Below are 13,861 nucleotides of genomic sequence, written 5' to 3' on the forward strand. Positions count from 1 at the left end.
AAGACTTGGACAGACACCTCTCAGAAGAGGAAATACAAATGGCCAAAATGCACATGAAAAGATGCTCAATGTCCCTGGCCATTAGAGAAATGCAAATCAAAACCACAATGAGATATCATCTCACACCCACCAGAATGGCCATTATCAACAAAACAGAAAATGATAAGTGCTGGAGAGGATGTGGAGAAAGAGGCACACTTATCCACTGTTGGTGGGAATGTCAAATGGTGTAACCACTGTGGAAGGCAGTTTGGTGGTTCCTCAAAAAGCTGAATATAGAATTGCCATATGACCCAGCAATACCATTGCTAGGTATCTACTCAAAGGACTTAAAGACAAAGACACGAATGGATATTTGCACACTAATGTTTATAGCAGCATTATTTACAATTGCAAAGAGATGGAAACAGCCAAAATGTCCATCAACAGACGAGTGGTTAAACAAACTGTGGTATATACATACGATGGAATATTATGCAGCTTTAAGACAAGATAAACTTATGAAGCATGTAATAACATGGATGGACCTAGAGAACATTATGCTGAGTGAGACTAGCCAAAAACTAAAGGACAAATACTGTATGGTCCCACTGATGTGATCCGACATTAGAGAATAAACTTGGAATATGTCATTGGTAACAGAGACAATCAGGATATAGAAATATGGTAATATAATGGGTAATTGGAGGTGAAGGGTTACAGACTGTGCGACAGGACTGAATACAAAAACTCAAAAATGGACAGCACAATACTACCTAATTGTAATGTAATTATGTTAAAACACTGAATGAAGCTGCATCTGATCTATAGTTTTTTTTATTATTTGTTTTTGTTTTTTATTTTTTTAATATATTTTTTGTAGTTTTTATTTTAATTTTTTCTCTATTATCATTTTATTTCCTTTTCTGTTGTCTTGCTATTTCTTTTTCTAAATCGATTAAAATATACTAAGAAATGATGATCATTCGTCTATGTGATGATATTAAGAATCGCTGATTGCATATGTAGAACTGAATGATTTGTAAATGTTGTGTTAATTTTTTTTAATAAAAAAAAAGAAAAGAAAAAACAAAACAAAACAAAAAAAAAAACAAGTCTGTAGAAATGTCCAATCAAAGATATCCAGGGAAAGATACCTTGGTTCAAGAAGGCCGATGAAATTCAGGGTTTCTCTCTCAAGTGAGACGGCATATGCGAAACACAGTCAGGACTTCTCTCTCAGGTGGAAGGGCACATGGTGAATATGGCGTCATCTGCCAGTTTTCTCTTTTGGCTTCGGTTTCCTGAAGCTCCCTGCGAGGCGTTTTCCTTCTTCATCTCCAAAGGTCACTGGCTGTTGGACTTTCTGCTTCGTGGTGCTGCAGCATTCTCTGCTCTCTCTGAGTCTCTCATTTTCCAAAATATTTCCTCTTTTATAGGACTCAAATAAACCAATCAAGATCCCCCCAAATGGGTCCCCTAATCCAGTTTAACAACCACTCTTGACTAAATCAGATCATCCAGGGAGATGATCTGATTACAGTTTCAAACATACAGTATCGAATAGGGATTATTCTGCCTTTATGAAATGGGATTTATATTAAAACATGGCTTTTCTTAGGGGTCATACTTCCTTTCAAACCAGCACATTGTATTACAGTTAGGTAGTATTGTGCTGTCCATTTCTGAGTTTTTGCATTCTGTCCTGTTGCACAGTCTGTATCCCTACAGCTCCAATTACCCAATATTTTACCCTGTTTCTATTTCCTGATGGTCTCTGTTCTTAATTGAAATTCTCCAGGTTTATTCACCAATGTCAGTTCATATCAGTGAGACCATACTTAGTCCTTTTGGTTTCGGCTAATTTCACTCAGCATAATGTCGTTAAGGTCCATCCATGTTGTTACGTACTTCATAACTTTATTCTGTTTTACAGCTGCATAATATTCCATCGTATGTATATACCACAGTTTGTTTAGCCACTTGTCTGTTGATGGACATTTTGACTGTCTCCTTCTCTTCGCAATTGTAAATAATGCTGCTATAAACATTGGTGTGCAAATATGTCTGTTTGTGTCCTTGCCCTCATGTCCTGAGTAGATACCTAGCAATGATATTGCCAGGTCATATGGCAATTCTATATTTAGCTTTTTGAAGAACTGCCAAACTATCTTCCACAGCGGTTGTACCATTTGACATTCCCACCAATAGTGGATAAGTATAGCTCTTTCTCCACATTATCTCCAGCACTTGTCATGTTCTGTTTTATTGATAATGGCCATTCTCGTGGGTGTGAAATGATATCTCATTGTCTACCAGTAGTTTTTAATTAACAGCCCACTTTAGTCTGAGATGTATCACAGTATTACATTAACCTATACATCATTACAAGGCCTCATTCCCATTCTGGACTCCAGGAGTTTGGGTTGTTTAAATGAGCTGTCTAGATAGGTTGGTATAGATTATATGTTACTGAATATTTAAATTCTAGATATAATAAACCTCTCTGCCTTTGGTCTCATATAGTAGATGAAGGTCAAGAGTACGAATACTATCATCTTTTACCCTGTATTCTGATTGCCTTAGACCCAGCCAGATTTGCTTTGTTTTGTTTTTTTATTAAGTAAAAAAAATTTTTTTGACCGGCTTTATTTTTTATTTTTTTTTTTTATTAATTAAAAAAATTAACTAACACAACAATAGAAATCAATCCATTCTACATATGCAATCAGTAATTCTCAATATCATCACATAGGTGTATGGTCATCATTTCTCAGTACATATGCATCGATTTAGAGAAAGAAATAGCACTACAACAGAAAAAGAAATAAAGTGATAACACAGAGAGAAAACACAAATAAAAATAAAAAGTACAAAAATATATAAGAGAAAAAAAAACAAAACAAACAAAAAAAAAACTATAGATCAGATGCAGCTTCATTCAGCGTTCCAAGATAATTACATTACAATTAGGCAGTATTGTGCTGACCATTTTTTTTTTTTTAGACGTCATACCATTCTACATATGCAATCAGTAATTCTTAACATCATCACATAGATGCATGATCATTGTTTCTTAGTACATTTGCATCGGTTTAGAAGAACCAGCATTATAACAGAAAAAGATATAGAATGTTAATATAGAGAAAAAAAATAAAAGTAATAATAATAAGAACAAAACAAACAAAACAAAACAAAACAAAAACCTATAGCTCGGATGCAGCTTCGTTCAGTATTTTAACATGATTACTTTACAATTAGGTATTATTGTACTGTCCATTTTTGAGTTCTTGCATCTAGTCCTATTGCACCGTCTGTATTCCATCAGCTCCGATTACCCATCATCTTACCCTGTTTCCAACTCCTGCTGAACTCTGTTACCAATGACATATTTCAAGTTTATTCTCGAGTGTCGATTCACATCATTGGGAACATACAGTATTTGTCTTTTAGCTTTTGGCTAGACTCACTCAGCATAATGCTCTCCAGGTCCATCAATGTTATTACATGCTTCATAAGTTTATCCTGTCTTAACGCTGCATAATATTCCATCGTACGTATATACCACAGTTTGTTTAGCCACTCGTCTTTTGATGGACATTTTGGCTGTTTCCATCTCTTTGCAATTGTAAATAACGCTGCTATAAACATTGGTGTGCAAATGTCTGTTTGAGTTTTTGCCTTTAATTCCTTTGAGTAGATTCCCAGCAATGGTATTGCTGGATCGTATGGCAATTCTATATTCAGCTTTTTGAGGAACCGCCAAACTGCTTTCCACAGTGGTTGCACCATTTGACATTCCCACCAACAGTGGATAAGTGTGCCTGTTTCTCCGCATCCTCTCCAGCACTTGTCATTTTCTGTTTTGTTGATAATGGCCATTCTGGTGGGTGTGAGATGATATCTCATTGTGGTTTTGATTTGCATTTCTCTAATGGCCAGGGACATTGAGCATCTCTTCATGTGTCTTTTGGCCATTTGTATTTCCTCCTCTGAGAGGTGTCTATTCAAGTCTTTTTCCCATTTTGTAATTGGGCTGGCTATCTTTTTGTTGTTGAGTTGAACAATCTCATTATAAATTCTGGATACTAGACCTTTATCTGAGATGTCGTTTCCAAATATTGATTCCCATTGTGTAGGCTGTCTTTCTACTTTCTTGATGAAGTTCTTTGATGCACAAAAGTGTTTAATTTTGAGGAGTTCCCATTTATTTATTTCCTTCTTCAGTGCTCTTGCTTTAGGTGTAAGGTCCATAAAACCGCCTCCAATTGTAAGATTCATAAGATATCTCCCTACATTTTCCTCTAACTGTTCTATGGTCTTAGACCTAATGTTTAGATCTTTGATCCATTTTGAGTTAACTTTTGTATAGGGTGTGAGATATGGGTCTTCTTTCATTCTTTTGCATATGGATATCCAGTTCTCTAGGCACCATTTATTGAAGAGACTGTTCTGTCCCAGGTGAGTTGGCTTGACTCCCTTATCAAAGATCAAATGACCATAGATGAGAGGGTCTATATCTGAGCACTCTATTCGATTCCATTGGTCGATATATCTATCTTTATGCCAATACCATGCTGTTTTGACCACTGTGGCTTCATAATATGCCTTAAAGTCTGGCAGCGCAAGACCTCCAGCTTCGTTTTTTTTCCTCAAGATGTTTTTAGCAATTCGGGGCACCCTGCCCTTCCAGATAAATTTGCTTATTGGTTTTTCTATTTCTGAAAAATAAGTTGCTGGGATTTTGATTGGTATTGCATTGAATCTGTAAATCAATTTAGGTAGGATTGACATCTTAACTATATTTAGTCTTCCAATCCATGAACACGGTATGCCCTTCCATCTGTTTAGGTCTTCTGTGATTTCTTTTAGCATTTTTTTGTAATTTTCTTTGTATAGGTCTTTTGTCTCTTTAGTTAAATTTATTCCTAGGTATTTTATTCTTTTAGTTGCAATTGTAAATGGGATTCGTTTCTTGATTTCCCCCTCTGCTTGTTCATTGCTAGTGTATAGAAATGCTACAGATTTTTGAATGTTGATCTTGTAACCTGCTACTTTGCTGTACTCATTTATTAGCTCTAGTAGTTTTGTTGTGGATTTATCCGGATTTTCGACGTATAGTATCATATCGTCTGCAAACAGTGATAGTTTTACTTCTTCCTTTCCAATTTTGATGCCTTGTATTTCTTTTTCTTGTCTAATTGCTCTGGCTAGAACCTCCAACACAATGTTGAATAATAGTGGTGATAGTGGACATCCTTGTCTTGTTCCTGATCTTAGCGGGAACGTTTTCAATTTTTCCCCATTAAGGATGATATTAGCTGTGGGTTTTTCATATATTCCCTCTATCATTTTAAGGAAGTTCCCTTGTATTCCTATCCTTTGAAGTGTTTTCAACAGGAAAGGATGTTGAATCTTGTCAAATGCCTTCTCTGCATCAATTGAGATGATCATGTGATTTTTCTGCTTTAATTTGTTGATATGGTGTATTACATTAATTGATTTTCTTATGTTGAACCATCCTTGCATACCTGGGATGAATCCTACTTGGTCATGATGAATAATTCTTTTAATGTGTTGTTGGATACGATTTGCTAGAATTTTATTGAGGATTTTTGCATCAATATTCATTAGAGAGATCGGCCTGTAGTTTTCTTTTCTTGTAATATCTTTGCCTGGTTTTGGTATGAGGGTAATGTTGGCTTCATAGAATGAGTTAGGTAGTTTTCCCTCCACTTCGATTTTTTTGAAGAGTTTGAGGAGAGCTGGTACTAATTCTTTCTGGAATGTTTGATAGAATTCACATGTGAAGCCGTCTGGTCCTGGACTTTTCTTTTTAGGAAGCTTTTGAATGAGTGCTTTGATTTCTTTACTTGTGATTGGTTTGTTGAGGTCATCTGTCTCTTCTTGAGTCAGAGTTGGTTGTTCATGTCTTTCCAGGAACCCGTCCATTTCCTCTAAATTGTTGTATTTATTAGCGTAAAGTTGTTCATAGTATCTTGTTATTACCTCCTTTATTTCTGTGAGGTCAGTAGTTATGTCTCCTCTTCCATTTCTGATCTTATTTATTTGCATCCTCTCTCTTCTTCTTTTTGTCAATCTTGCTAAGGGCCCATCAATCTTATTGATTTTCTCATAGAACCAACTTCTGGCCTTATTGATTTTCTCTATTGTTTTCATGTTTTCAATTTCATTTATTTGTGCTCTAATCTTTGTTATTTCTTTCCTTTTGCTTGCTTTGGGGTTAGCTTGCTGTTCTTTCTCCAGTTCTTCCAAATGGATAGTTAATTCCTGAATTTTTGCCTTTTCTTCTTTTCTGATATAGGCATTTAGAGCAATAAATTTCCCTCTTAGCACTGCCTTTGCTGCGTCCCATAAGTTTTGATATGTTGTGTTTTCATTTTCATTCGCCTCGAGGTATTTGCTAATTTCTCTAGCAATTTCTTCTTTGACCCACTCGTTGTTTAGGAGTGTGTTGTTGAGCCTCCATATATTTGTGAATTTTCTGGCACTCTGCCTATTATTGATTTCCAACATCATTCCTTTATGGTCCGAGAAAGTGTTGTGTAAGATTTCAGTCTTTTTAAATTTGTTAAGACTTGCTTTGTGACCCAGCATATGGTCTATTTTTGAGAATGATCCATGAGCACTTGAGAAAAAGGTGTATCCTGCTGTTGTGGGATGTAATGTCCTATAAATGTCTATTAAGTCTAGTTCATTTATAGTAATATTCAGATTCTGTATTTCTTTGTTGATCTTCTTTCTAGATGTTCTGTCCCTTGATGAGAGTGGTGAGTTGAAGTCTCCAACTATTATAGTATATGAGTCTATTTCCCTTTTCAGTGTTTGCAGTGTATTCCTCACGTATTTTGGCGCATTCTGGTTCGGTGCGTAAATATTTATGATTGTTATGTCTTCTTGTTTAATTGTTCCTTTTATTAGTATATAGTGTCCTTCTTTGTCTCTTTTAACTGCTTTACATTTGAAGTCTAATTTGTTGGATATTAGTATAGCCACTCCTGCTCTTTTTTGGTTGTTATTTGCATGAAATATCTTTTCCCAACCTTTCACTTTCAACCTATGTTTATCTTTGGGTCTAAGATGTGTTTCCTGTAGACAGCATATAGAAGGATCCTGTTTTTTAATCCATTCTGCCAATCTATGTCTTTTGATTGGAGATTTCAGTCCATTGACATTTAGTGTTATTACTGTTTGGATAATATTTTCCTCTAACATTTTGCCTTTTGTATTATATATATCATATCTGATTTTCCTTCTTTCTATACTATTTTCCATATCTCTCTCTTCTGTCTTTTTGTATCTGACTCTAATTCTCCCTTTAGTATTTCTTGCAGAGCTGGTCTCTTGGTCATGAATTCTTTCAGTGACTTTTTGTCTGAGAATGTTTTAATTTCTCCCTCATTTTTGAAGGATAATTTTGCTGGATATAGGAGTCTTGGTTGGCAGTTTTTCTCTTTTAGTATTTTAAATATATCATCCCACTGTCTTCTAGCTTCCATGGTTTCTGCTGAGAAATCTACACATAGTCTTATTGGGTTTCCCTTGTATGTGATGGATTGTTTTTCTCTTGCTGCTTTCAAGATCCTGTCTTTCTCATTGACCTCTGACATTCTAACTAGTAAGTGTCTTGGAGAACGCCTATTTGGGTCTAATCTCTTTGGGGTGCGCTGCACTTCTTGGATCTGTAATTTTAGGTCTTTCATAAGAGTTGGGAAATTTTCAGTGAAAATTTCTTCCATTAGTTTTTCTCCTCCTTTTCCCTTCTCTTCTCCTTCTGGGACACCCACAACACGTATATTTGTGCGGTTCATATTGTCTTTGAGTTCCCTGATACCCTGTTCAAATTTCTCCATTCTTTTCCCTATAGTTTCTGTTTCTTTTTGGAATTCAGATGTTCCATCCTCCAAATCACTAATTCTATCTTCTGTCTCTTTAAATCTATCATTGTAACCATCCATTATTTTTTCTATGTTTGCTACTTTATCCTTCACTTCCATAAGTTCTGCGATTTGTTTTTTCAGTTTTTCTATTTCTTCTTTATGTTCAGCCCATGTCCTCTTCATGTCCTCCCTCAATTTATCGATTTCATTTTTGAAGAGGTTTTCCATTTCTGTTCGTATATTCAGGATTAGTTGTCTCAGCTCTTGTGTCTCATTTGAGCTATTGGTTTGTTCCTTTGACTGGGCCATATTCTCAATCTTTTGAGCGTGGACAGTTATCTTCTGCTGCTGGCGTCTGGGCATTTATTCAGATTTCTCTGGGTGTTGGACCCAGCAAGGTTGTAAGATTTTTCTGTGAAATCTCTGGGAGCTGTTTTTCTTATCTTGCCCAGTACGTGGCGCACGTGGCACACGTTTGTCTCAAGTGTTTGGAATGGGTCTCCCCCAGTCACCGATCTCCGTGGCCTGGGGCTTTCGGATCCAAATCTCTCCGTTGGTTCAGGGGCCGCGCGTTGTGGGGGCGTCAGCTGCCGCGGCTTGAGGGGACCCTGTGGCTGGTTGCGGGCCGCAGCGGGCCTGGGGGATTCCCCACCGGACCAGGAAGCCTCCCGTGGGGGGGGGGGCTTCCGCGGCTTGGATAGCCCTCCTATCTGAGACTCGTATCCGCGGACTCGAAGCAGAGACTCGAAGCCGCCCGCAAAAGAGGGGTGTCACCTGCCTCGGCTTGGGAAACTTGCTTCTCCAATACTCTCAGCCGGCCCGGAAAGGGGGGAGGGAGTAGCTCGGACCACCGCAGCTGCCGCTGATCGGGAGATCGCACGCCGCTCGGGGGTCTCACTGCAGCGACCAGTTTTATTTTTAATTGTAATTGAGTCCTAATCTCTTTTTATGTTACTTTAACTGTTATTAAATAGCTATGGTAACTTTCAGGGCTGTAGCACTCCATTTCTGGGTCTTAGGTATCACAGAGTTTTTCAAAGTTCCAGGGAAATACCAGCTGATACACATACAGCTTTATTAAGTTACAGGTTTGCGGAGCTAAGGCTCTAAAAATGTCCAAACTAAGGTATCCAGATAAACACACCTTGACTCAAGAAAGGCTGGTGATTTCTAGAACATCTCTTGTCAGCTGTGTAGGCATATAGTGGGTGTCTGCTGGTCCTTTGGTTTCTGCTTATAAACAGCTCCCCTAAGTACATTTTCTTTCTGCATATCCAGTTGTCACTCTCTGTGTCAGCCCTGAGCTTTCTCCAAAATGTTTACCCTTCTAAAGGATTCCAGTAAACTAATCAAGACTTGTCTTTAATAGGCAGAATCACATCTCCATCAAATCAAAAGGTCACATCCATAATTGGGCTTGCCTGTCTCTGGGGATATAATGTAATCAAAAACTCACACCCATAATTGAGCTGGTCAATCTCCGTGGAAACAACTTGACCAAAAGTTCCTCCCTAAGAAATTGGTCTGGCCAGAAGATTGGATTGGGAAAAGGACATGGCTTTTCTGGGGTGCATAACAGTTTCAAATCAGCACATTGTCCTTTTGTGTCTGACTTATTTCACTCAGCATTGTGTCTTCAAGTTTCATCCATGTTGTCATATACTTCATTTTGCCTTTCTGCTATATAGTATTCCATCTTATATACACCACATTTTGTTTGTTGATGGGCACTTTGTTTCCATCTCTTAACAGTTGTGAATAGTGCCTCTACGAACATCGGTGTGCAAATGTCTTTCGTGTCATTGCTTTCAGGTCTTCTGGATATATATTGAGAAGTGATATTGGTGGATCATAGGACAACTCAATATTTAGATTTCTGAGGATTGCCAAACTGCTTTCTACAGCAGCTGCACCATTATACATTCCCACCAGCAGTGAATAAATGCTCTAGTTTCTTTATACCCTGTCCAACATTTGTAGTTTTCTGTTTGTGTAACAGCAGCCATGCTTATAGGTGTAAGGTGATAATTCATTTGTCATCTTGATTTGCATTTCCATTATAGTTAATGAAAATGACCATCTCTATGTTTTTTTAGCCAACTATATTTGTACTTCAGAAAATTGCCTATTCATATCCTCTGCCCACTTTATTATCAGTTGTTTGTTCTTCTATTTTTGAGGTGTATAATTTATTTATGTACACAGGATATCAAGCCTTTGTCCAATATGTTTCCAAATATTTTCTCCCATTCAGTTGGCTGCCTCTTCACCTTTTTGACAAATTCTTTTGAGGCACTGCAACTCTTGATCTTGAAGAGTTCCTGTTTGTCTATTTTTTCTTTCTCTGCTTGTGCTTTTGGTATAAAGTTTAAGAAGCTACCTCCTATTACTGGATGTTTAAAATATTTCCCTGCATTTTCTTCTAGTAGCTTTATGGTACTGGCTTTATATTTAGATCTTTAATCCATTTTGAATTAATTTTTGTATAGGGTGTAAGTAAGGGGTCCTCTTTCATTGTTTGGCTATTGATATCCAATTCTCCTATGCCCATTTATTGAACAGACTATTCTGACCCAGTTTCAGTGGAGTTTAGGACCTTATGGAAGATCACTTGTCCATGGATTTGGTGGTCTGTATGCACTCGATTCCATTCTGTTGGTCAGTACTTCTGTGTTTGTGCCAGGACCATATTGTTTCACCAGTATGGCTTTATAGGAAGCTTTAAAGTCATAGTCCTTCTTCTTTTTTAGGGTATTTTTAGGTATTTAAGGTTTCTTTACCTTCTGAGGAAATGTGATAACTAGCTTTTCCAAATCTTCAAAGTAGGTTTTTGGAATTTTGATTGGTACTGCATTGAAGATCAGTTTGGGTAAAACTGACATCTTATGACATTCAACCTTTCTATTCCTGAGCATAGAACGTCTTTCCATCAATTTAGGTTTTCTTTGCTTTCTCTTAGTAGTGCTTTGTAGTTTTCTGTGTACAAGTCCTTGATATCTCTGCGTAAGCTTATTCCTAGATACTTGATTTTTTTTGGTTACTATTGTGAATGAAATTTTTTCCTAAATTGTGTCCTCACTTAGGTCATTGTTTACATTTAGAAACATTACTGATTTTTGTACATTAATCTTGTATTCTCCCACTTCACTGAATTTGTTTATTAGTTTAATTAGCTTTGCCATAGATTTCTCAGGGTTTTCTAAGTATAGGATAATATCATCTGCAAATAATGAAAATTTTACTTCATCATTTCTGATTTGAGTGCCTTTCAATTCTTTCTCTTGCCTAATCGCTCTTGCTAGGACTTATAGTACAATGTGGAATAATAGTGGTGTCAGTGGGCATCCTTGTCTTGTTCCAAATCTTAGGGGAAATGCTTTTAGTTGCTCATGCATTAAATATAATATTGGCCATGGGTTTTTCACATATGCCCTTAATGATGAGAACGTTTCCTTTGATTCCTACCTTTTGAAGTGTTTTTAAGAACTGTTGCTGTATTTTGTTGAATGCTTTTTCAGCATCAATAGATAGGATCATGTGATTTTTCCCTTCTGATTTGTTCATGTACTGTATTACACTGATTTTTTTTTGCGTTGAACAACCTTTGCGTTCCTGTTTTAAACCCCACTTGATCATGATATAAAATTGTTTTAATCTGTCATTGGATTTGATTTGCTAGACTTTTGTTGAGCATTTTTGTATCTATGTTCATTAGGTAGATTGGTCTGTAGTTATCCTTTCTTGTAGTGTCTTTATCCAGTTTCGGTGTTAGAATGATGTTAGCTTCATAAAATGAGTTAGGTAGTATTCCTTTTTTTTCTTCGCATGGGCAGGCACCAGGAATCGAACCTGGATCTCTGGCATGGCAGGTGAGAAATCTGCCACTGAGCCACCATTGCAGTGCCTAGTAGTGTTCCTCTTTCCTCAGTTTTTTTGAAGAGTTTGAAAGGGACTTGTGTTCATTCTTTTTGAAATGTTTGATAAAATTCCCCTATGAAGCCATCTGGTCCTTGGCTTTTCTTTGTGGGGAGATTTTTGACACCTGATTAAATCTCTATTTGTAATTGGTTTGTTGAGATCTTCTATTTATTCTTAAATTAGAGTAGAATAATAGGTAGTTCGTGAATTTCTAGAAATTTGTCCATTTCATCTAAGTTGTCTAGTTTGTTGGCATATGTATGTTGATGGTATTTCTTATCGTTTTTTAATTTCTTCAGGATCCAGGCTGAAGACTCCATTCCCATTTCTGATTTTGTTTATTTCCATCTTCTCCCATTTTTTTCTTTTTCAGTCTGCCTAGGGGGTCCATCAATTTTTTTGATTTTCAAATTTATTGCTGTTTTGTATACATGTTATTTTTCACAATAAAAAATGTTAAAAATTTTTATTGATTTTCTCAAAGAATCAACTTTTGGTTTTCTTGATTCATTCTATTGTTTTATTATTTTCCAGTTTGTTTATTTCTTATTTAATCTTTATTATTTCTCATCTTTTTATTTGCTTTGGGGTTACTTTGCTGTTGTTTTCTCTAAATTCTCCAGGTGAGCAGTTAAGTCCTTGATGTTTGCTCATTCTTGTTTTTTAATATAGGTATGTAGGGCAATAAATTTCCCTCTTACCACTGCCTTTGCCACATCCTCTAAGTCCTGATATGTTGTTTTCTCATTATTATTCACTTCCAGATATTTACCAGTTTCTGTAGCAATTTCTTCTTTGAACCACTGATTATTTAAGAATGTGCTGTTTAATCTCCATACATTTGGTGATTATTAATTTCCAAATTCATTGCATTGTAGTTAAAGTGCTTTGGATAATTTCAATATTATTAAATTTATAAAAACTCATTTTGTGTCCCAGTATATGATCTTTCCTGGTGAACATTCCATGTACACTAGAGATGAATGTATATCCTGGTGTTTTGGTATACAATGATCTGTGTATGTCTACTAGGTCTAATTCATTTACCACATTGTCTAGGTTCTCTATATCCTTGTTTATCCTGTCTGGTTGTTCCATCTATAGTGGAGAGTGGTATATTGAAGTCTCTCACTATTATTGCTGAAACGTCTATAGTTCCCTTCAGTTTTACCAGTGTTTTACTCATGTACTTCAGAACTCTATGAGTTTTTCTTTCTTATGTAATAGCTGGTTTCTGATTAACATTAAATATATCAAAAATTGACGAGTTATCCTAAAGAAGATAACTAAATTTTTTGGCCATTATACATTTGTGATAATTGTGAAACAAAATATGTTTTCCTTATTATTGAGAACCAGTCACTGACTTTTATGGAAATACTTTCTAAAGCATGTAAAATCTGGAATTCAGCATAGTAGAGTTGGAAACACTAAACATTCAAAAATGTAGGTAACCAAAAATTTGCAAATTTTGAAGCACTGTGCTGTGCAAAAGCAGGACTTCCTAACATATGGTTCACAGTATGGCTTAAGATATATATAATTTTATTTTTCATTAAAGTTTCATCATTGCAGAGTTATCCATAGCCTGAACTCTAATACAGTAAAGATGATTGACTACTTGGAAAAAATATTAAAAATGAAGCATGAACACTGTCACAAAATCATTAGTTTTTTTGGTCTTTATTCTCAGTTAATATACCAAATATATACGCAGTCCTCTTTCTTTGGTCCCAGAACACAAGGAGGATTTTACTGTGTGCGAACACAGCCATTTAGCTACTGTGAAATCAAAATAAAATTGCCATCAAAGCAGAATTTCAGTATCAGTCAGAAATGCAGCAAATTATGCTGTAGGAAATGTTGTTTGCCCAACTTTTTTCTCAGATATTTCCTCAGGGCATACACCTTGTGAAGTCTAACAGTGTTAGCATTGTCTCTTCTGAAGAATGCATATTTTTATCAAAGATAACAGTAACATTTCATACTGATAATGACAGTTTTCTTTCCATAATTCTAAACAAAGGAATGTATTGCAATTTGATGGCTTAAGTAATTCTTAA

At 36.1% G+C, this 13,861-nt stretch overlaps 1 protein-coding gene across 1 annotated transcript in view; it reads left to right on the forward strand.

The window, feature by feature from the left end:
- Positions 1-13,861, forward strand: part of MYO9A (myosin IXA) — a 401,408-nt gene that overhangs the window by 108,497 nt on the left and 279,050 nt on the right. The window lies entirely within an intron of this gene.

This window comes from Tamandua tetradactyla, chromosome 12 (genome assembly GCF_023851605.1).
Source record: "Tamandua tetradactyla isolate mTamTet1 chromosome 12, mTamTet1.pri, whole genome shotgun sequence".
Classification (NCBI taxonomy): domain Eukaryota; kingdom Metazoa; phylum Chordata; class Mammalia; order Pilosa; family Myrmecophagidae; genus Tamandua; species Tamandua tetradactyla.